Source organism: Schistocerca serialis, chromosome 1 (genome assembly GCF_023864345.2).
Source record: "Schistocerca serialis cubense isolate TAMUIC-IGC-003099 chromosome 1, iqSchSeri2.2, whole genome shotgun sequence".
Lineage (NCBI taxonomy): Eukaryota > Metazoa > Arthropoda > Insecta > Orthoptera > Acrididae > Schistocerca > Schistocerca serialis.
In genome coordinates, this window is record NC_064638.1 from 837,798,563 (window position 1) to 837,824,810 (window position 26,248).

Here is a 26,248-nt window from a genome sequence, read left to right on the forward strand (position 1 = left end):
CATACACTGTTGTCACAGAGCTCGAAATAACGTCCTGACTAGTCTGTGTACCTCCTTCTGACACTAACTCTGTAACAGATTAACTCTGTAACAGACCACTGAAAAAATCATTATCTTACGTTGTCCACTGTATGATAATTAATAATATTCATATATCTCTAAACTGAAATCAATCTATGGAAAAACACTACGATTTGATATTTTACCAACTTCACGTACACCCTATCAGTTAACATTCCCTGTAATTTCAAAAAAATTTCATAACATCGAATAACTATCTAACATCATACAGATCCAGGGAGTCTGGTTTTCCTTTTGACGTTGTTCTTGGTAAGAATTACGGAATGTCATTCCTTCTATTCTGATTTATTGAAATTTCTTACTCCTCCTCGACAAGTATGATTGTATTAAATCTGCGACGTGTGTTCACAGCCACCCTGCATAAGTTCCATGTTACTTAAGGAAGCTCAAACCCCGATACAAACAACCACTATCAGCGCTATATTTCTGATTCCATGAGATTTAACCTCAAATTGTGCACAAGTGAACTAATTTTTAATTTTTCCACTTCACATAATAACTCTGTTTCACAAGATTATAGATTATAGATTATAGATGATCCGTTGTTCGATTGACCGGAGAGACATATTTTTAAAAACTGGAGAAAATTGAAAGACGAACGTAATACATGAAATTTTTATTGCAAACGCCAATTCAAAATAGAAATAAATATTCCCTGCTAGCAGTAATCTCTGAAACAAATGTATGTTGCTACATGATAACTTGTATATCGGTGTATGGGAGTAACACCATTTTGAACTGAGCTGAAGTTAATTAGTACTGACTAGTTGTTGTGGAAACTAATGTGGTGATTTACGAGTGAATATATTCATTACACGAACTGCAAAAATGTGAAATGCAGTGCGTCCATTTCTGGTCGATAACTCGCTGTTTGTCCAAATACGATAGCTGCTATACACTGACTGCCTTCATTTCATAGTCAACTTAGGAAAATGCGTAAAATTTTAATATGTATTCAGTACGAGAAGTCTGCACTTGTACTTGACGCAGCGCTCTTTCTGCAGTAAAGGTATGTATACCACGATACAATATCAGTATGTACTGAATTTTGATTTAGCTTTCAAACGTTGTAGGCTGTATAGTAAAATAAATAATTGGAAAGTTTCCAATTTAGTTGAAGCCAAAAACTTCAATGTTTTTTCTATTACTGTCAGTTCGGCTACGCAAATCGAGCAGTTACATAGCCGAGGCTTAGATACAGTAATATCAAAACAAAAATGTGGTAATGTGTGTCATAAAGCTCAGAGGAGAAGAAAATCTTATTGAAGGTGTCTGACATTTTTAGGATAATAATGACAGAGTATCGACTGAGGCGAAGAATTAATAGTAGTTTGTCAATTTCAGATTTTTATTTCATTAAACATGCGCATAAAAAATTTTTTTCTACAGACTCTTCGAGATCCTTCTTGTATGTTGTACAATGAGAAATGCCACCGTGCACAGCTCGCAGGCAGTTGCGTGTTATCTTTTCTCAAGGTAAGATCTACAACGTCATTGAGGAGATCATTTGTTTGTAATGAAAAAAAAAGCGTTTTGCAAACACCTGTGGCGCAGGTATTACTCAATCAAGAGCTTGCGTCCGTGATATTTCGTTTCCTACCACATCCGACCTTTGTTTCTTTATGTAGAAATATTCAGTTTAGGACTATGTCTGATCTCAATGAAATGCCCAAACAAGAAACTTTCTTAATTGTTCAAGCGTTGCATAACTAGCATCTTTTGTGGATTTTCCCCTGACACTGACATGTTATCAAAATATTAGAAATGGATAAAGATGCAGCTGCCCACAGAAGCACGACATTTTTCTGATGATCTCATTCTTTTTTAAAAAGAAATAAAAAGAAAAGGGAAACACAATACTTAAAATGAGTTTTTGTTAGTATTATGGGCGCAATTTTGTCAAATTGCCTTTCTGAAAATTATAAAATGTAGCTGTGAAGTATAAATGATAACTAGTGCCGAGAGACTTTCTCCTAATTTTCACAAAATTATCACTTTTCGAATTGATGGATGGAAACAAGACCACTGCCTTTCATGATAATTCTATACCAGATGAGAAAGGCAAGTACACGTTACACTCTTACTTACAGGTTTAGTACGCCAGTACATTTGCCCTACTTTTTCGAACTAACAGCAACTCAGTGGCGTATCATTGAGAGTAGCGTTCTCCCGTTCTTGGAAATACCTTATGGCGCAAGCCATAGGTAAAGGAGAATTGGTGGTACAGGTTCAAAATAATTCTTTTGACAAAGAGCGACGCCAAAATTTACAGTTGGATGGTCCGTTGCTTCCCTTTCCGCAGATACACGTGCCAGAGTCGCTTCTTTTTACCTGATCGAAACTGGTACAACTGCAGGCAAAACGAAACAAAAGCAAATAAAAGAACCAGCGATGTTATTCACGGAGAAGCGTAAGAAACAGGAAAAAAATATTGCCTCAAACCGAGAGAGATTCCCCTCACAATTTTCCTCTCGTGTTATGACACTGGAAACACCAATAAAAAATTTCCTGCTTGCAATAAAGGGTCTCGCTAAGTTCCTCTGAAGCGAATTACTATTTTTTGCGACGCTTTTGTTCCCGCGTATGCTCTCTTGTTTACGTGTAGTTGCAGGTCTTCTATGCGGTTTAGTGTGACAGAGAATGTAACTCGATGCTAACGTACAGAACACACGGTTGGACGACATTTATGAGGTTTCATATTGTGTGTAGCGTTGGAAATATCCAAAGGATTCTGTATACCTACGTGGAATGGTTAGCGAGCGTAACGTTAGCGTACCAGTATTTTATTTCCAAAAACAGTACGCCAGGTGCTATACAAATTGAATTAGTTGGAATTTTACTTGAGACAAGAATTGCATTCGTTGGTTATCCGTTGATAAGGAATGACTATTTTTCGCTAAATAATTTCTCGTAGCAGCGATGCTGTGCATCTGTGAAAGACCGTCTTTTGATTTTGGTTCTAATGCAGAACAACCCTAAATGCGGAGGAGGAAAAAATTTTTTCACCCTTAATTTTTTATGGGCTGATATTTAGCAACGCTATGGCAGTAAGTATGGGTTGCTTGATGATGAGTCATTGGAAGACTAGGAGTAGACCTCTCTTGTGTAAAAAAAATGTTTAGAGGAAATGGAATCCTAAAGTAGAAGAGCGATACGTGGTAGAACTGACGAAATGAAACCAAACAGAAATTATGTACATTATGTACCTGGTAAAAGAATCTAACAGTCCAAGCTGGGACCCGAAGCTCAGATTTGCCTTTTGGATAAGATTATCCTGGGTAATCCCCGCAAGGACAATTGGGGCCTATTTTGCGACCGAAATATTTTACCGAGGGTGACGTCATCGTCGTCCCCTCGCACTTATATCTCTATCTTGTTGCAGTGACATAAACGATCCAGAACTATTAGGCAGTCAGCCTCCTATAAATGTTCTCATAATTTACTCACTACCGTTTGCGTCAACAGCGGCCGCAGGGGTAGCCGCGCGGTCTAGGGGGCCTTGTCACGGTCCGTGCAGGTCTCCCCGTCGCAGGTTCGAGTCCTCCTTCGGGAATGGGTGTGTGTGTTGTCCATAGCGTAAGTTAGTTTAAGTTACATTAAGTAGTGGTTAGGCTTAGGGACCGATGACCTCAGCGGTTTGGTCCCATAAGACCTTACCACAAATTTAGAATTTTTTTCCAGTCGACAACGTAGAATTTCTTTCAAGTCACTTCAGCAATTCTATTACACACTTGTCTTCGGCTGTATTGATCCTATAAATCCTAACAGTGCATCTCTGAATTTATTCATTGTCTGACGTCTTTCGTATTTTGTAATTGGCAACACCATACGGATGGTTTTACAGATGTAGCAAACTTTTATACGGCGCTACAAGATGTCTAAGTCCATTTCTCTTTGCCTGCTACTGATTTTATGTGCACGTCGCATTTCACGTCCCTAGATATTTTTGTAAGACACCACCGACGCTCAAAATTTACTTCTAACATTGTACGCAGATGCCACTGGGTTGTTTCCCTTAGTTGTGAGCATTTTCTTCCAGTTAACTGGCGCTTCCATTCAATAGACGAAGTGAAAATAATGTCTAAGTAGTTCTGCATTTCTTCAATGTCATTGAAGCGTCAGCGGTCAATTTGAGATTGCTCTTACCCCTGATTAATCGTTTACCTCCATTGAAACCATTAGTTGGCCAACTACAGATTTTGCGTAGATAACTAACACCTTTTGTGGATGGTTAAAAATGGTTCAAATGGCTCTGAGCACTATGGGACTTAACATCTGAGGTCATCAGTTCCCTAGAACTTAGAACTACTTAAACCTAACTAACCTAAGGACATCACACACAGCCATACCTGAGGCAGGATTCGAACCTGTGACCGTAGCGGTCGCGAGGTTCCAGACTGAAACGCCTAGAACCACTCGGCCACACCGGCCGCCCTTTTGTGGATGACGCTAACATATTACTCCAATATTATAAATGAATAAAAGTTCTGTGCTTCACAGAAGTTTTTAATAGTCTTAGCTGTAATTAGATACTGTGAGTGCCAGGAAAGCAGCAAGAAACAAACGTCAAATTCCATACGAAAATGGTTTCCATTTCAGGGAAACCGGGAGAATAGGTAAGAGCAGTGCAATCTACATTCTGTATATAAGGAAATACTACACAATAGGTTTCTCATTCAGGATTCGCGTTTGAATGCCACGGTATGTAATCAGTTGTCAGTATTTTCTTCTGGAGAAGAAGCTTTTATAAACGTCGACACCATGGTAAAGAGGTTTTAATAAACCTTCCATTTTGCAACTGACTGGATGTTTACTATATATGTAAGAAGATTTCATCCCATGGTTGCTGCTCCAGCTATGTACAAAAATTTAATATTTATTTATTTAGTAAGTTTTTGAGTGCTGGCGAATAAATTTGAATCGATACAGTGTCGTCTTTCTTTCACTGTTATGACCTTTCACGACGTGTTCAGTGGCTAGCAAAAAAGTAATTGCACTTTTGTTTTCACCCTTTCCCTCCGCTACGAAATTTTTGCTCGTCGGAAGAATAGCATTCTGTGTTGCTGGCTCTGATAGCGACTTGAGAGCGTCATAGCCACCTGGTTGCACTATCATTCCATGATTATATCACAAGATGGAACTACTATATATGCATATAGGGAGCGACGGAACTCCAATTTTCAAAGAAAAAGATCTCAGATATAATGTAACAAAATCTGTCTAACACGTATTGTTTTATAAGATGACAACCGTTATTGTTAACGACATGTACCACTTGATACGTAAATGAAGAGTCTTAAGTTACTCATGTTTTTTTCGTTGTGCGCCTCAGCCAAAGTATTGTTTTTCGTTGTTGGGTGTCAGCTATTTCATCTAGCAGCAGTACGACCGCCAAGCCGCTTAGACGTGCCTGTAACTGTATCTCACGTTGTAGTGTTAAACATACAGTCCACTCACTTTTACCGGCCATATACTTTCATGTTATACCTCCTTTCCTTTGCAACGAGTGTTTGCATTTGTCTGGCTTGTAGAACGAAGCAGCGCAGAATTACCATCCGTTTTGTGGTTGCCTACATTTTGGTCCTCTGGGCCTGAATACAGCAATTCGAAAGTGTTTTATGACAAATATCAAGTGCCTTGAGTTCTATATACGGCGAATTACGTGTATCTGGTTATTGTGGCCTTTTGTGTAATTCTCCGAGATTAACATGCGCTATGAGTTTCTCACGCGCATCGGCAGTGAGATACGTTCACAATAGGACTCCACGGGCTACAAATTCCACCAGAATCGAGTTGTGAAGTGCATCTGAAGCCATCAGACGTCGTAACTCCGCCTGGCACTCACGACAACCAAACACCAGTGAGCAGCGCCGTCCGTCTCCTACTCCGCCAGCAGTTGCAGTTCAGTCCGCGAACCACAGGCATAGATACCGTCGGCTGCTCTCAGACTGGCTTATTTCATCAATCTGTTATACTGTATGGTAATATCCTCAATAAAGGATCCTATCGAAAAACGAAGTTTGATTAAGAAAAGAGCAGTGATCAAGTCGCGTGTGACTAGACAATACACATTTGTTAACAGCTTCCAGGAATAATGTGATCTCAACGACGTTACATTAAGACAGTTACTGTTAAAAATAAGTAAAGAGGAATATAACGACATCCTACTCAGCCAGAGATTAACGATCTGAAAAAACCTCATGATGTAGACATGGAGTCTTTTCAAGAGTTGTGCTTAGCTACAGAATAAAAGATAACATTACTCCAGTCAAAGGTTGTGCTGCCGCCTCATTCCGCTCCCAGCTACTTCATTGCCAAAATTAAACGGTAACATTTCAGAATTTATGCACTTTTCGATACCTTTAAGGCACTAGTTATTAGCAATGGGGCCTAAACTGATGTACAGGGGTTCTATTATTAGTTGTCATGTGTGTCCAGTGAACCTTGTAAGATGATTGACAATTTAGTGGTTACAGAAAGAAATTTTAAGATTGCATAGGATCTCATTGTTGAAAGGTACAACAGTCCCAAGCTAATTGTTGATTTGCATGCAAAACAATCGAATTAACCAAACTTCCCAACTGAGTCTGCTAAAAACTAATGGAAGTTGATCCACAAGCTAAAGATAAATCTGAACATGACTGAGGTCATGCAAGTTGGCATTCCATTGCATGAGACTAGTAGGATAAGCAGTGTTCAGATACATTTTGTTTCTGCAGATTGCATATGTTCAGTGGCAAGCATACATTCAGAACCAAATTAAGTACCTCCTCCTCCACTTATTCTGTTGTACTGCTAACTTGTTTATGACTCCCTGGGGATACCTGTTGCTATGCTGAGCGATTTATGTCCCCATTAAGATAATCCATCCTTGTGAGAAAAAAACCCACCCCTCCCCCTCCAACCACTCCTCCCCTACCCCTCCGGTAAATGGGACAATTTTTTGTATCACCCATTCCCAATTGAGTTCTGAGCCCTTTTCTGCACCTCCTGGGAAATCCCCCAGCCCTCCCCTCCCCTCCCCCACTTCCCCCACCCATCTGAAAATTGACTGGGAAAAGACTCAGGCTGTGGTGAGCTGCTGGAGAGGACGATCTTATGACATGAAGCAAAAATTAATGTTAATTGACATAATAACTCCCAGTCTTCCTCCTTCCCCACACCTCCAAATCTCCTCCTGGAAACCCTGTGAAACCTTTGACATAAAAAAAAAAAAAATTGGTGGGAAATAGCTAAATTATGGCACCTCCACTCTTATGATGCCACCTCACATCCTATTGGTGGATAGTGTAGCAGTTAGATCAAAATCCTTATTGCGTTGGTCTCACAACCCATCAGTTCCTCTGAAATATTGAGGCAATTTCGATTGATCGCTTGTGTACTTGGCGGGAAATTGACTGACTGTGTTAAATATTTCAGTGTGCTGGAAAAACTCTCGTCATATAACATGTGTTGCACAGATCAGAACTCATGCTAATCCCTGGATAAAGTGACAAGTGATCTACATCCTTTGCGTGGTTGTGCCAACAGATAAGAAGTGGTAGGAAGCACTGGCTTTACGATGATACGAACATCACATGTTATTTCCTGCTCTGATCACCCTGCAACAAACTGGGATGGGAATTACAAAGTATAATAAAAAAAATCATCGCTAATAAATATCTAAACGTTACACAAGATTACGAAAAACCCTACCTAACACATATATTTCAGATAGGGTCTATAGATCACACTACCGCTAACAGCTCTGTTGAGATGCACAGTGCTAGAAAATAATTCCCTCACTGCACTTCATTGGGAGTGTTGCGAAAGCACGTCTGCCCCCCACAGTGTACAGAAGTCTTGTGCTCAGGCCTGAAGGTAACTAGCAAGCAATACCAGCGCTTCAAGAAACGTCGATGGGAACTGCCAACTGGTGATCAAACCACAAAAAGTGATGTAATCCATCTCCACCTGTACAGACAGGTAATTAAATTTCAAAAGCTCGCTATATATCGGAGTTCGTGAATACAAAGACATTTGAGAAAACGTGTTGCTCGTAACCCACGCGATCATGAAAGCAGCCAAATGCCTACTGAGCAGTGGTTCGCTGTTCAGCAACCACGGAGCAGAAGTTTGCGTCCTTTGATATTTGATATGTGGGGAATTCCTTAGGCACCAGCAGTCTCTTCCAAGTGGCTACTTTCATTTTGTGTGCAAACCAACGTCTCTATCCCTTCTCAGAATATTGTGTTACTATTGGCTAATGGTGGGGACAAAGGGAGAGCTTTGTGTCTAATTCCATTGGAAAGCGTGCCGCTCGGCAGGTGAAAGCGAGGGCGAGAGTACTACAGACATGATTCGCGAGTTGGAGCGGTAATCAGGCGTATTTTGGTTGTGGCGAGAAGTTTTAAGAAAATTTCAATCTTGTGCTTGCTCAGGGAGAGATATACATAATAATAAAGGCGACTATATTAACGAATATATAAACTGATACGAAATATTAACCTGATAGACAGCACTCCATCATGAGCCATAAATGAGTTTCTACATCTACATCAACATTTATACTCCGCAAGCCACCCAACGGTGTGTGGCGGAGGGCACTTTACGTGCCACTGTCATTACCTCCCTTTCCTGTTCCAGTCGCGTATGGTTCGCGGGAAGAACGACTGCCAGAAAGCTTCCGTGTGCGCTCGAATCTCTCTAATTTTACATTCGTGATCTTCTCGGGAGGTATAAGTAGGGGGAAGCAATATATTCCATACCTCATCCAGAAACGCAGCCTCTCGAAACCTGGACAGCAAGCTACACCGCGATGCAGAGCGCCTCTCTTGCAGAGTCTGCCACTTGAGTTTGCTAAACATCTCCGTAACTCTATCACGCTTACCAAATAACCCTGTGACGAAACGCGCCGCTCTTCTTTGGATCTTCTCAATCTCCTCCGTCAAACCGACCTGGTACGGATCCCACACTGATGAGCAATACTCCAGTGTAGGTCGAACGTGTGTTTTGTAAGCCACCTCCTCTGTTGATGGACTACATTTTCTAAGCACTCTCCCAATGAATCTCAATCTGGTACCCGCCTTACCAACAATTAATTTTATATGATCATTCCACTTGAAATAGTTCCGCACGCATACTCCCAGATATTTTACAGAGGTAACTGCTACCAGTGTTTGTTCCGCTCTCATATAATCATACAATAAAGGATCCTTCTTTCTATGTATTCGCAATACATTACATTTGTCTATGTTAAGAGTCAGTTGCCACTCCCTGCACCAAGAGCCTATCCGCTGCAGATCTTCCTGCATTGAGCTGCAATTTTCTAGTGCTGCAACTTCTCTGTATACTACAGCATCATCCGCGAAAAGCCGCATGGAACTTCCGACACTATCTACTAGGTCATTTATATATATTGTGAAAAGCAATGGTCCCATAACACTCCCCTGTGGCACGCCAAAGGTTACTTTAACGTCTGTAGACGTCTCTCCATTGAGAACAACATGCTGTGTTCTGTTTGCTAAAAACTGTTCAATCCAGCCACACAGCTAGTCTGATATTCAGTAGGCTCTTACTTTGTTTATCAGGCGCCAGCGCGGAACTGTATCGAGCGCCTTCCGGAGGTCGAGGAAAATGGCATCTACCTGGGAGCCTGTATCTAATATTTTATGGGTGTAATGAACAAATAAAGCGAGTTGGGTCTCACACGATCGCTGTTTCCGGAATCCATATTGATTCCTACAGAGTAGATTCTGGGTTTCCAGAAACGACAAGATACGCGAGCAAAAACATGTTCTAAAATTCTTCAACAGATCGACGTCAGATATATAGGTCTATAGTTTTGCGCATCTGCTCGACAACTCTTCTTAAAGACTGGGACTACCTATGCTCTTTTCCAATCATTTGGAACCTTCCGTTCCTCTAGAGACTTGCGGTACACGGTTGTTAGAAGGGGGCAAGTTCTTTCGCATACTCTGTGTAGAATCGAATTGGTATCCCGTCACGTCCAGTGGACTTTCTTCTGTTGAGTGATTTCAGTTGCTTTTCTATTCCTTGGACACTTATTTCGATGTCAGCCATTTTTTCGTTTGTGTGAGGAATTAGAGAAGGAACTGCAGTGCGATCTTCCTCTGTGAAACAGCTTAGGAAAAAGGTATTTAGTATTTCAGATTTACGCGTGTCATCCTCTGTTTCAATGCCATCATCATCCCGGAGTGTCTGGATATGCTGTTTCGAGCCACTTACTGATTTAACGTAAGACCAGAACTTCCTATAATCTTGTGATGCGGGATGGGCAATATTAAGCTGATAAGAAAAATAGTTTTACTGAATGAGAAAATGCTTAGATGATATATAGCCTATGTCATACTGGATGTTCACAGCAATTAACGATACTTTCGCGATTTGAAAAACCTTGTATGGTTCTTTTTTTCCTGTCTTCGAAAATAATTTGTATAATAGGAAGAAATGTGCATTTTGCGTGAGAAATTCGAGTGTATGGACAACAATATCCCGGTTTTGAAGTGCGAAAACTGTATTTGTTAAAATGGGGAGTGTGGTGAGGAAGGGGGTGGGGGTTTCAGTTAGAACTATACGTTTAACCAGCAATTGCTTGTTTTCCAGTGTTTACAGCCACTGGCAGACCGGAAACCACAGCTTAATCTGTGCAATACAGGACATAAGATATATTTAGTGCTATGTTCTATTTGTAGGATCACATGATACTGGCGTTTGATTCTCAGACGTTGAAAATATGAAGAAGGATCATCATAACGTGGTAGTGAGTATTTTAAGCGATTTGTTTGACTTCCGTCAAGTTTTAAACAATTAATTTCATAGGATGGTGCAAATAGACTGTGTCCTCCCATGCTTTCTTCGGAAATGTTCAAGCTTTGCCTTTACCGCCAGCATTAACCAATACGAACACAGTATTCTGAGGAGGGATGGAAACTTCCACCTGTGTGTTTAGATACATTGATTAACACACAAAGAGGAGGCAGTCACTTGAGAGAGAGCCGTAGTGCATTGTTGGGAAATCCCCAGGTATCAAATGTCAGAGGTGTATTCTGTTCTGCAGTGGCTCGACTGTCCAGACGGTGATGCTCTAGGCACACTATGGGTGTGTGAGTAGTAAAGTACTCCTCAGTATACGTTTGGCTGCATTCGTGATCATGTGGATTATGGGAAACGAGTGGAGGTGGGAGTTTGTGTTCTTAACTGTCTGTTCATACAAGATCCCTGGTTCATAGTGAGTGTTTTTGAAATAATTAGTTGATTTGCTTTCGTCTGTCTATACAGTTGGAGATGGATCACGTCACTTTTTTGTGATTTTAGTAGTTCCCATTGATGTTGCGCGAAGCGCTGGGACAGCACGCTGGTTGTCTGCCAGCCTGGGCACAATGATTCTGGACACTGTGGGAGCAGATGTACTGTTGCAACAGTTCAAATCAAGTGCAGTGAGGGAGTTTTTATAGCACTGTGTATCTCTTCGCAGCTGATAATGGGTGTGTTTTCTATAGAGCCTATCTGCAGTATACATATTAGGCAGGGTTACTCGTGATCTTTGTGGAATTTTTACTTTACTAGCGATGATTTATTGTTGTGCTATATAATACCCACTATCTATCTGTTGCAATGTAATCAGAGCAGGATGTCATATGTGATGTTTGTGTTAGCGAAAAGCTAATGCTTGCTACCACCTCTTACCTGTTGGCACAACAACAAATAATTTCCATCACCTAAAGCTTTGTTTGTGGATAAGGGTCACTTCCAGTCTGCACCCCACCTAAGCCACCACTGTGTGAAGCCCTTTCTCCTGACCTGCATCTGCAGGAATATGCAAAGTGACCCATGCATCTGCTGCACCTGGCATGTCTGCCCTGCGTTCAGGGTGGAGACATGGTTCAAAGGTTGTTTTCCAGATATAGATTATGGTGGTCAAGGAGGGTGCCTGTGTAAGGTCGTGTCTGTGTATACAGAACCTCAGACATATGACGAGTAGATTTCTCGCACACCGCAATATTCCAAGCAGTCAATCAATTTGATGAGATATATCCTGCCAAATATGCAAGCAGTCCATCACAAAAGCCTCAATATTTCTGTGAACTAATGGGTTGTAAGATCAATGCGGTTAGAATTTTGACCTATCTGCTCCACTACCTACCCCTAGGATGTGAGGTGATGTCGTAAGAGTGAAGGTGCTGCAATTGAGCTATTACAACCCAACTTTGTATATCTAAAGTGGCACACAGTTTCTAGGAGGAAAGGTGGAGGCGTGGGAAAGGACGAATGCAGGAGGTTACTATGTCAATTGACGTTGATTTCTACCTTTCTCATGAGTTCATTCCTCTCCAGCACCTCAGTACAGATTGAGTCTTTTTTCCAACAACTTCAAGATGGGGAATGGGAGGGAGAAATGGAGGAGAGGGGGGAAGGGCTGTGGAATTTCCCAGGGGGTGGAAAAGAGGCTCAGAACTGAACTGGGAAGGAGTGCCAAAAATGTATCTCTTTTCCAACAGGGTAAGTTAGGAGGATGGGGATAAGGAGGGATAGGGCTATTTATCAGAAGGTCAGATTATCACATGGATTCATAAACCAGTTAGTATAACAATAGAAATCCTCAGGGAGTCATAAACCACTTAGGAGAACAACAGGATAAGGGGAGTGTGAGGGAGCAATGTGGCCCTGAATGTATCCTTGCCCCTGAATATACGCAACCCATGAATATAAATTGCACCAAATCTCTCTTCAACGTACTACTCATGAGCTAGTAGTGTCTCACATATTGCTGGCTCACACTAGTGTGAATCTGAGGAAACAGTGGGAATTTAAAACAGCTAACACCACATTTTCGCTTATGAAAGATCTAGTGACGTTTCTAGAATCCAGTTGTCAGAATTTATAGATTATTCATTCAGACAAAATACTTCATGGTATATCGCATGGCAACAAGGGAAGGTCATATCAAGCTGGTCACTGATCTGTGCTCTGAAGCCACCTTCGCTTCTCTTCGAAAATTTATTTCACGATTATATGTTTCCACAAACGTTTACAGTTACAATGGGAAGAGGTCCGCAAGAGCAATGAATGAGCTGCGTGATCTGTACAAACTGTTCAGTTCTCAAGCCCAGGCAACACAATTCCAGAACTAGATATCGCAGAATGGTATACAGTGGAATTTTATCACACTTCACGCATTGCAGTTTGGCGGACTGTGGGAAGTAAGTATAAAATGCATCAGGACACATTTGAAGAGAGTTGTGGTAAGCCAAGTTTTGACATGTTAAGAATTCCAGACTTCTAATTGAGATTGAAGGGTGTTTAAATTCTCGATCCCTTACTCAATTTTCTTATAACTCAAATGAATTCTCATACCTAACTCCAGACCATTTTCTTTTCAGTGACAGTTGGTAACAGTCCGAGAGACAGGCTCGCTTTCAGAGCAATCATGCAGGTTGTTGAGGTGGCAGCACACGCATCAGTGTTAGCCGCATATGTGGAAAGGCAGTCATAGGACTACCTATCACAGCTGCAGCTGAGAACTAAAACATCATCAACAGAAGACAATCTACAGCCAGGTACACATTTTCTCCTGAAAGAAGGCAAGTTGCCACATCTCGTGTAACGATCTGGGGTCACTGTTTGCACACATGGTGCGAGCTATTTTAGTGTACACAGCAACAGGAAGCTTTAAACGACTGCTGTCGGAGATCTGTGTTGTTCAGCTGGAAACATAGACTCAGGTACATATTACTATTCATTGACTATCTGACCTTATTTTTCTTTTTGTGCACAATGGATATGATTTATTCAGTCATTTATGTCCTTGTTTGTCTGAGCTAACTTGTGCTAGTTATGATAATTTGTATTTGCGTAATTTATATAAGCTGGGTGGTCGGAATGTTCTGTCTTGGCGCAAAGTTCTAACACGAGGGTGCTGCAGCGACTTGTCACTGTCACTGCAGGTAAGAAATCCTACCTGACACAATGGTAAGTTCGGATTGGGGTAGAAGGAAAGGAGAGTAGTCGTGTTCGCCAACTCATTTAGACGTGCCTGTATCTATCGCGCGATGTGGTGTTAAATATACAGTCTACTTTTACCAACCATGTCCTTTCATTTTATATCGACTTTCCTTTGCACCAATTGTATACGTTCGACTGAACTGTAGAAAGAGTGAGGGATCGCCGCAGAATTACCGGGCATTTTGCAACTGTCTACAGGTCTTGAGGCTATGTAGGTGTGTTTCACGGTGCTGACGGATTCGGTGGGTAGTGATGATGTCAAAGATTTTGCTGAAAACTGTCATGGGGCTGATAGGTCCAGGTTTTTCAGGTTTCAGGAAGAGGAGGACTTTGGAGTTTTGCACTTCTCTGGATGGTATTGTAAATGACGGAAAGGGTTTTGTGACCGACTCTGGGACATACATTGACGTTACGGTAGTTAGCTGTATCGTGACCAGGTGCAGTGTTTCGGTTCTTAGTGAGTGTTTGTGTAACGTCTTCAGCTATTATGTGGGCTGTTTATTCTTGACCGTGGAATGCAGAATACACACTGGAAGTAATACCTCCGAGAGATTGATAGTGCATTTCAGGTTCTACACGATTTCGGTAAGGGGAGGGTGATGTTCATACTCGAAGAAATTGACTTGTACAGTCATTTGCATAAATTTCCGACAGTATTCTCAACAAACTGGACTAAAGAATGTCGGTTTTGTATTGAGACTGGAGCTTTACGCTGTGACGCTGCATGTGAAGATTGTTTAGTATTTCAGACTTCGACCACTGTGTTTTGTACTGATGTTTAGAGCCAGCGAATTTAACCTCAGAAATGTATATGACAGTAAATTTCCTTTAGTTCACGTCTATGGTCACAAATTTTTTGTCATTAAACTACCGGTTTTGGTCTATAATGACCACCTTCAGGTCTGCAGCAAAATATGGGAAAACACAAACACACTACCAGATTATCTACAGGTTAATACAATCAAATAGGCCATAATGAAGAGTATCGCAGTGCAGTTGTGCGCTTTAAATATTAAGAGGCATACCTGTTTTATAAGAACATGTCCTAATATACTGGAGCCACAGTGGCATCGTCAAACGCAAACATAAAATCAGTGCAAGCACCGTCAACTGGCGGTCACGTTCGTCTAACCACTTCTCGCGTATGTGGCGTTCTGGCGTTACAGCCAACAGAGGGCCCTGATTGTGTGCGGCAGTGGCAATCTGTTTTCATTCATTGGGCTTCTTTAGATATTTGTTTTGTAATTTTTATATGATTCTGTGTACTCTAAAAGCTGTTTATTATTTATTTCATTATCTATAATATCGCCACTTGAGCGTATGTCAATTACTGTTTCCTGACTTTTTCCTTTTGAACAATGTAACTTTTGTCATGTTTTATTTCATTGCTTTTTGTTACTGTAATGCCTCTTACACGTTATAAGCCCATTACAGACTTATTGCTTGTATCCCCCTTCATTTTACATAGTAGAATTTATCATTGGAAAACATGTATACGGCTAAAGTAGCGACATCTGGCGAACTAGCAAAACAAATCTTCTGTGGGTACCGTACGACAGTTTGTTTTGAACAGTAGTGTTACTGATAAGAAAACTCTTGTTTATACTACGATTTATATATGTATTTGACGATGCTAGAGCTGATTTTGTGTTTAGTATTTGACAATGTTCCCACGGGTCGAGTATATTAGGACAAGTTTTTATAAAACAAGTATGCCTATTCATATTTAAAAGCGCACAAATGCACATTTATATCAGTACTACTTTTCACTATGGTATATTTTATAGTTTTGAGCTGTAGACAATCTGCTGGTGTATTTGTGTTTTTCCCATATTTTGCTGCAGATCTGAAGATGGTAATTATAGACCGAAACCGGTAGTCTGACGACAAAAAAATTGTGACCATAGAGGTGACCTAAAGGAAATGTATTCTATATTTGGGTCACTTTTCTATTCGCGACCATGTCACAGCTTGTGACTGTATACGACTGTATCATGCTATCTTCGCTTTATACACTTGTGTCCAAAATTAAATCAACGAACCGCTATTTCCCCGTCCTGTGCCTAATTCATGAAATAAACATACAAACTGTCAACAGATGCCCGTAACTTAACGTTCAGCATGCGGAACTAGTATTTTTTGCAGATGACACGAGTGTTATAATAAATCCCATTCCAGAAAAAGCAGCTGAAGATATTGTTCAGGATGTCTTTCAAAGAATTATTAAGTGGTTCTCAGAAAATGGACTCTCCCTTAATTTTGTAAAAACTCACTATATCCAGTTCTGTACACCGAATAGTCATACCGACAATTGATGTAGCATATGATCAGGCCTCAGTTAACACGGTAGATTTCTCCAAATTTTTGGGTGTTCACATTGATGACAACTTGATCTGGAAGAAGCATATTACTGAGCTTCTCAAACAACTAATTAGCTTCTTTCGCTCTTCGTATAATCGCTTGTTTTGGTAATAAACAGATCAGCTTCCTAACGTACTTTGCATATTTCCACTCAATAATGTCTTATGGAATAGTTTTCTGGGGTAACTCACCACTTAGAGATAAAGTATTGATTGCACAAAAGAGAGCAATGAGGATAATTAGTGGTATTCACTCAAGGACGTCATTTGGGCACTTTTCAAGGAGTTAGGTATTTTAACTGCACCATCAGAGTACATATATTCGCTATTGATATTCGTTACAAATAATCAAACTCAAATCACGAAGAACAGTGATATTCATACGTACAACACTAGAGGTTCAAATGGCTCTGAGCACTATGGGACTTAACATCTCAGGTCATCAGTCCCCTAGAACTTGGAAGTACTTAAACCTAACTAACCTAAGGACATTACACACATCCGTGCCCGAGGCAGGATTCGAACCTGCGACCGTAGCAGTCGCGCGGCTCCAGACCGTAGCACCTAGAACCGCTCGGCCACCCCGGCCGGCAACACTAGAGGGAAAAATGACCTATTCTATCCGTTACTGAAGCTGTCAGTTGCTCAAAAAGTAGCACATTATTCAACAACAAAAATCTTTGATCATTTGCTCAACAACATAAAGTGTCTGGCAGGTAGCAGGTCAAGTTTTAAATCTAGCTTAAAATCATTCCTTTGGGCAACTCCTTCTATTCCATGGACGAGTTTCTGTTTCAGAACTGGTAAAAAGAAAAAGCAAAAGGAAAATTGTACCTCTAAATGTAACTGCATGTGTAGAACTAAAAATTTCCGTAATATTAATATTAGCACTATTAATGTGTATATATATATCTTGTAATCTGACTTGTTCCACATCATATCGATAAAATTATCTGGAAAATGATCTACGGAACATGACATAACTAAAACTAAAACTTAAAACTAAAACATGATCGGGTTCTGCACGGAAGATGGCATCCCAGTCAACCACGATACCGATGACGTAAAGACATCTATCAAATGGGGTAGTGTTAGCCAGGTAGTCCCACGTCCGTAGTTGTAGAGTACACAGTCACAGTGCAGTATGCACAGTGCAGTATGTCGCTGAGAAAACGTCTACCCGACTCTCTGCGGTGGAACGCTGTAGGAACATGGAAGCAGGACAGTCGCAAACTGATGTGACCTGATGGCTTAATGTAAATCGTTCTGTTGTTTCTTGGACGTAGTGACAGTTAACAGAGAGCGAAACTGTACCACGAAGACCAGTGCTGGGCCGACCGCGTGTGACGTCAGAAATAGAGGATAGTTATTTGGTTGTAAGAGCATTACAGTTTCGCCTAGAACTGCACGGCAACTGGCATCTAACCTCGCAGCATCTACTGGACGCGTTGCATCGGGGCAAACGATATACAGAAGTCTTCGGCAGAGTAGCGTTTATTGTTGGAGACCTGTTGTTTGTGTACCTCTCACGCGTGTTCACAAAAGGGAACGTCGAAAGTGGAGTCGTCAACACACCACCTGGACGGCCGAATAGTTAGCCAATCTTTTTGCAGATGAGTCCCAATTTTGTCTGGAGACTGGTTCTAGACGAATTCGCATCTGGAGGGAGCATGGAACACGATTTCGCGGTCCAAACATAGTGGAAAGAGACCGATATCGAGGATCCCTTACGGCGTAGGCAGGGATTATGTTGACCACTGAAAGACCTATTATGAAATTTTACTCGTGAAGCGGCAATGTTTAACTGCTGTCACGTATCGATACGAGATCTTGGGACCTCATGTGCGGTTGTTGCGCGATGCTGTTGGCTCCGATTTTGTATTTATGGGCGTTGGCGTCCGACCTGAAAGAGCACAGGTGGTTGATGTTTCCTGGGAAAGAGAGAAGATATTGCATGCATAGAGTGGTCTATTAGCTCTCTCCATATGAATTCCATAGAGCATGTGGGGAAGCAGTAGGGAGACGGGTTGCATCACGTCAGCATCCACCAACTATTCTCCAAGATCTGCGAGTAGCTCTGCAGGAAGAGTGGGTTAATGCCTCAGCAAGAGATGGATGAAATCATTCACAGCATGCCACGTCGTTGTCAAGCCTGTATTGTTGCCAGAGGTTGTCACACTCCATACTGAGTACATTAACGAGTTGTCAGAACGTGTGTGCGAATCCGTGAAGATGTAAAAAAAGAAACGAAGGATATTTTTGTCTACCATTATGCATGTTGCAGTTATTTACGTTCTGTGTTATTTCCATTGTTGCTACAGTACTATCACTTGTTTATACTGTTTTGTGGCAAAGTAAACGCAACCTTGTAAAATTTCCGTTTGTTGCTGTAATTTTGAACACCAGTGTATGTCTCTTGTGGTCTATATTCTTCCTTACCGAGAACTTTTATGTTGAACGTGTTACATTTTTTGTATTATCCTGCCGACTGTATTTTATCCACTCGTTTCTATACCAGCGTGCTTTTATTATGCCGAATGAATCTAAACCTGATCTCTTCACTTGAATGTACTGGCTATGTTGTTGCAATAAATATATCATTTTCACTTTTTAGTAGTTTTATAATCAGCAGTTAAATTGTACAAGATGATTTGATGTAGTATGCACCGTGATTCTTAATAACGTTTAAAAAACCCTTAAGTGACATAGATGACGCTGCTACAAGTGGAAATGTAAATGCCGTGTGGCTAGGGCCTCCCGTCGGGTAGACCGTTCGCCTCGTGCAAGTCTTTCCACTTAACGCCACTTCGGCGACTTGCGTGTCGATGGTGATGAAATGACGATGATAAGGACAACACAACACCCAGATCCCTGACCGAAGAAAATCTCCGACCCAGCCGAGAATCCAACCCGGGCCATTAGGTATGACATTCCGTCGCGCTGACCACTCAGCTACAAGGGGCGGACGCTGCTACAAGCAATTTAATACAACCCACACGGGGCGCAAATGTCGGGAAATGCGCCAAAAATGGATGACACGTTTTAAACACGTGGTGTCATCAGATGACATACCTCGTGACACGTTGGGTCCCAGGAAAAATACAGGCCCTGCAGCGAACTTGTGATGTCACACTACTCAGATTGTCTGCCACATTTCGCAAAGACTCGGCTACATGAAGGGCCCAAGGGGAAATCGGTATGCAATTGAAAAGGTAGCCACTACAGGTCTTAACTTCTATTGCGTGTTATCTAGAGCCTGCTTGCATTTAAACGCGCTGTCAGGAATTATTAAATTCATCTGAGATAGTTACTCCCCGCCGGAGGAGACTGTTTGTTCTCGTAAGACGCGCAGCGTCACATGCTGTGCCGCACGTGTCACAGCCTGTCTTTGTCGTGGGCCTCGCCACACGTGCGACGGTGGAGCCTATCGATCTGTCGCAGGTGTTCATGCCGTGTTCCGGGCCTTCTTAAAGTATGGGGCTCAGAGTTCTTCTTGCTTCTAGCAGGCAGAATTTTTTTGCACCGCGTTAAACAATAGTGTGTTTATATTCAGATAGGATTTCATACTTTACTTCCCGACCTCGTGATCTCCGCTAGTGAACTGTAAAATGCAGTACAACAAAACCAACCGCGTTACAAGCCGATAAGTATGAGCTTCGGGACTGCATCGATAGCTGTAAATGCTCTGTGTGTTCTTTAGTAAATAAAGTCTGTAAACAGAAAAAGAAAGGACTTATCGAAAATTAGAATTGCTTTTGCTTGGTTACAGCGGGGACAGTAATTTTGTTACTTATGTCTGCAGCAGATGACATTTACAAAAGGTGTTCAAAAACAGAATAGCCTAGCGGGCGATGTGTAGCACTGCCCTCTACCGGCGAGAATGGATCGGCAAGCCCAATCGCTGCACGTGCGGCGAGATACGTCATCTGGTGACGTCACTGTTCGCGAAAAGCGATGTCTCCCGAATTTTTTGTGGCCCCATGTGTCTTATATTAAGTTATTTATCTCAGTGTCATCTACGCCACTTCAGGGTTTTTTAGTCGTTAGTCAGAATCACCCTGTATACATCCATTTTCAGTCGCACACACACACACACACACACACACACACACACACACACACACACACACACACACATAAATAAGCGTATATTAATGCTGTGTAATGATATACATCATCTACAAAACCGCTTACCGACTGGCCTCATAGGGTTATTTCTTTTACCTTTGTTCCACCTTTATAATTTCTTCTCATTTGCCTTTTTGTACACGTACAGTTATGTATGATATCTAAGAAAACATTGTCTACCTGCACTTAATGTCCAATGTTTCTCCTCAATTGAACAATGCACTGTGCAGTTGTGATCAGCTTTCTCTTAATATGTTTACAAACGCTGTGTTGTACACTAGAAACGTGTGATTTTTTTCGTTATTGTTATTTCATCCTCTAGCCCCATATGGAGGATGGGGTGGGGGGTTGGGAGAGGAGGGGTTAATGGTAGGAGCTGACAGCAGTACATGGTACAAAATTCTGCTCTTCAGCCAAGAGCTCTCCAAAATATAAGAAGGATGTAAATAAAATATTACTAAAGGTGAGAAGTTTCCAAATTGTTTTGGAAAAGAATAAGAAAGAAAAAATTTGTTGGATATTATAGAAAAAACCTCATTTAAAATTAAACTCAAAAAGAGTTTGGTGTGTAGGTAGGATAGTGGTGACAAGAAGAAAGGGATGGAGAGAAATGAAGAGGCATAGGAGAAGGGAGCCCAGATGTGGAGTCGGATAAGTGGAGAAGAGTTATATTTGGTGCGACAGCTAAGTGTTGGTATGGATCTCATTGTCTGAGGGAAGGAGTCGGTTGAAATTGTATTTTGATGGGATATGGTGTGTGTAGGTATAGTGATGGAGGCTAGTTTGTGAAGATTGTAGGATATGTGGACATGTTTGATGTAGGTGATGAGGGGTGGGAATTTAATGAGGAAGGTAAAATGATGTAGAAAGCGATTCGGACTACATGACGTTAAAGAATGTGGGAGGACTTATAGAAAATTAGTGGGGCATATTCCCATGAACATTAGCAGGTGTGGACGATAGTGGAAGCGTCCAGTCCCTTACTTCATCCAGCAGTGGATTTAGTAGCATTTTTGTCCATTGTCGTCTTCCTGTTGGATGATTAGGAGGTAAGGTTTCCGTGTTAGTTACTGGTATTGGTTAGTCCAAGGTATTTTTATGCATTTGTTAACAGGTAGGTGGGTGGTTAATGGTAAGGTAGAAGTCATGGAGACGAAAACTGGGGGTGATTCGTCCTATAATTATTGCCTGGGATTTGGATGGGTTTACTTTAAGGAATCATTAGTTGCACCAAGAGGTAAATCTGATGTGGATTTGGAGAGATGTGTGGGATTTCTGGAGCATGGGGCAGAAGGCGAGGAAAGTATTCTGAAGGAGATGGAAGGCGGAGGTGGTCTGATGTTTGGCAGTACAAGGTAGATAAAGCAGAAGGAGAGAAGATGGAGCCTTGGGACATATGTGCAGTAGGCGGATTATTTCAAAAAGAAACCACAAAGACAAAAATAAGATATTTGCGATTGTTGAGCTGGTGGGATAGGTAATGAGTTAGGTACGGAAGCTGGTCACTGGTGAAGGTTGGGATGGAAGACAGGTTGAAAAGAAGGAGGTGTTGTTGGTTCAAGTATTGGTGGATGGGTGGGGAAAAGATGGATTCGCAGACCCTGCTGAACACTGAGTTGAGGCTGATGGGGCAACAAGAGGTACCAGTAGGGGGTTCGTGCAGCTTGCAATCTGAATGTGGAATGACTCATTTCACGTCATTATGATTTACTATGTAAAATGATCTATGGAACATGAAGCACACAAACTAACTAACTTATAGATTTTACACTGTTCAGAATTGTAGAGTGTACACGCTACAATTATACTTTTTAATTAGCTCTTTATAAAGAGCTCCAAAGGGGGCGTTCTTTTAATGTCGATAGGTAATGCAATGATGATTGGGAAAGTTTTTTTGTACTCATTATATGTTGTGTGCTGTGACTGGTTGAATTCAAGTCTATTCGTGTTGTGTTGCCTAAGTACTGGTAGCTGGGAGCCAGGAATGAATAAGTGGTGCTTGTGCGTCCGTGGATTGTAGGGAACAGGGAATAATCGAGATGGGGTCACCGGGAATGGGGAACATAACAGAGAGATTGGTGCATACTGTTCAGATTTTCTCAGGTTGTCAGGTAATCGACAGTTGTTACAGAAAAGCAAGTAGCAAGAAATGGAATTACGGCCAGTGGGTTGATGAAATGCTTTCCAGTACCTGGAAGAGTTATTGGTGAATAGAACGTTGCGCCAGTCCCAGCGCTTTTTGCATTTAATACATTCCTGATGTGCCCTGTATTCGCCAGTGGCCACTCACAAGTGCGTAATAAGGAGTGCTAAAAGCGACAGGATGCTTGCAGGAGGAGTAGACATTTTTTTTTGGGGGGGGGGGGGAGGGCGGGTTGCGGTGGTTATATGTGGTTTTAGTAGGGATGTAGGTGGACAGAGCGTGTGACAAGTTCTGCTGAACGAATCACGTGGCATGGTGGGTATCGTCAGGTTGCTGGAAGGTCATGGGGTTGCTTACTATTTGGGTTTCTGTGAATTCCCAGGAGACATTACAGTTGCCATGTGAATAGTCTCGGATAACTCTTAGATGAAGATTGAAGTGGTGTGTATGGGGATGAGGTTGTGTGTCGGAGATTGTGGGGAGAACAGGTAGATGGGTATTTTCAGTTGGGTCAAGGTGTTCTGTAGTGAGGTGACCAAGGATATTGGGAGATGCAAGGATAACATTGGGGGTGGTATCGCTATCACTATGTGTGTGATGTAGGATAGGAACAATGTCACCTTGCAGGGAGTAGTTACACTGACGCCACCGCTGGAGTTCTGCAGTGGATGCACTATGGATGTAGTCAGCAGCAGTAATATAGGTGGAAAAGGTATGGTTGATGTGGGTGACGAAGTCTTAGGGGTTGAGGTGAACAGTCAGATGTAGATGGTGACTCAGATAGACATGTGTATAATTCCATTTATTCTTCAATATTTCTACCAAGGTATTAGGTTTGAGATGTGACATTGTATTGTCTCTTACTAAAATTGTATCGAATATGTATACTATAAAGGATCTCATTCTGTTTAATAATACGTAATGATATTTGCATAAACAGTTTTCTGTGCTGTTATTTACGTGTGACACCATTTTGTAAGCATTAATAAGACATGTCCTCCCATTTTCCTTTTAACTGTTGGTATAAGATACAAGATGTACTTTGAAATTTTGTGTTGATAGTACTGTAAGATCATCTTTACTTTCAGTCGCTCGCTAATAGTTACTATTTTCGCGCATACACTTGCACAAATGTATCAGTACCATAATCAGCTGTGAGAAGGTGTGTTCTGTAGCTGTAAATCACGAGGTTTCTCTTGCGTATTTGCTGGTTAGATGTGACATTCTGCTTGTGTGTTAATGCTCTAGTCGTTGCAACCACTATCGTTCTGTGCACTTCTTATTTTAGTTTATGCAGTTGAGATGGTGTTATGGAAAATTATGCATGGCGTGCGAGCGAGTTTTGTATAACGAGATGAGGACCGTGTATACATGAACGTCTTAGATAATTTCTGTGTTTGCCTAAATACTACATCCAGCATAGTTGTATGGTATTAAAGTTGTAATTTCCTCATTGTAATATGTTTCTAGATAGCGTACACTTGAAAATGGGCCAAGCTCTAGCCGTGCTAAACGCAGTGGAACAATGATGTCTTTCCCCAAATTTGAGCAGAATGTTTTAATTATTTTGTCGAAGATATTTTTATCGTACACAGTGCATTCGCCCCCTGTATGTACTGCCAGGCCATTGTGGCCGAACGGTTATAGGTACTTCAGTCCGGAACCGCGTTGCTGCTACGGTCGCAGGTTCGAATTCTGCCTCGGGCGTGGCTGTGTGTGATGTCCTTAGGTTAGTTAGGTTTAAGTAGTTCTAAGTGTAGGGGACTGATGACCTCAGATGTTAAGTCCCATAGTGCTCAGAGCCATTTGAACCATTTTTCTGTGTGTACTATTTGACTGGAAAGTCCAGTTGTTATAATTTCTTTTTAGACGAATAGGCTTTGTTTCAAGGGCCATTGTTAACTGAAGACCCTTGTGAATACTTGAGAACGGCGGAAGAACCGAAACCAGTAGACTAAAAACAAATGTTTACGGCCCATGTTTTAAGTATGGTATTAACGACTGACAGTTTTAATAATCAGAGCATTTACCTTCTGTTACCCCCCAGGGTGTTGCCAGTGAAAGTACCGACGCATAGTGCTGAACATCATTGCTTTTGTCCTGTCTCGTGTACTCACGTGACTTCCTGATAAAAGTATTTACCATTAAGCGTTGAGGTTCTGGAACATGACGAGGAATTTTCCCGGGCAGTGAGTGCACAAGAAATCTCTCCAGACCGCATTCCGCCCCTTGGCACCTCCCTGCCAGCGAGAAATGGGCAGGTCGGCCGCGGAATGTGGGTGGGAAATGTGGGCCACTTAAGGGCTGCAGCCGGCGCTGCCCCTGGAATGCCCCCCTTTCCTATCCTGCGCTCCGCCATCGGAGCTTTTACGGAGGCCTTGGAAAGACTCCCGCGTCGGTGGTGGCTACATCCTCAGACTGCTGCTGTATAGTCTCCATTACCCTGTCTGCCATATTCCTAAGAATCAGGAGTACATGCCGCGCTGAAACCAGAAACGTTTTAGCCGTGCGTTCTCCCAGTGCTAGTGCGATACGGACAGCATTTTGTCGAAATGTGAGGGCTACACAACTCTCCACGAAAGCCCAACACACCAGGTGAACAAAAGAGGAACGTTATTGTAATCTGAGCTTTACGCGCCAAAGAAGAGAGACACGTCCTTTAAGCATACACTCAGTCACCCAGCACGTACGACGCATTTTATATATTACTTACTGGTGACCTTTTTAAAGCACATTCCTTCCGCATTCTTTAGCGGAATTTGTGGTAATTCTATCACCGAAAATACATAACACAGAGGGGAATTACGATGATCCCGAAAAATCTCGAATCTAGACGGTTTTTGCCTGTTATCAACAACGATACCGGCAATATATCGTTCCAGGAATTTCAAGAATTTCGAGAATATTTTAAATTAGAGTTTGAAGTCGGATAACTAATGACAAAATAATATTTTTCCGTGTGGTAAACTTACAGATTAACAATTTTCTGATTGTTTGCTTTACTTGTACTGCGAATCCCTTGTTCTTCCGAAACTTCATGATTCTTCGTCAAGGAGAAGCACGCCATAGGCTTTAATAGGTGATTACTATTAAAAACAGTCTTGATCACGATTTATTTAACAAGGTGACCGGTTTCGACCACTAGTAGTGATTCTCCAACAGAAAGAGGTTCCTACTCAATGGTCGGAAGATGACCACAGTAGTGGTCGAAACCGGTCACCTTGTTAAATAAATCGTGATCAAGACTGTTTTTAATAGTAATTATTTATAAGATATTGATCACTGCTGTTCCCATCATGCATTCAAAAGTAATTTAATAGGTGAGTTTGCGAGAATCAAAATACGTGACATAAATGGCTGCATCTTTTGATGGCACTGACTTAGAAGTTTTACTCTTATTACATTTCCAAGGTGCAGTAGACCTTCAAATGCGACGTAAATATCAACTTGAAATGTCTACCCGTTCCAGCAAAAAAAGAGGGCTTAACAGATGGACGGACAGACAGTCAGATAAAAAACAAGTGGAATTACA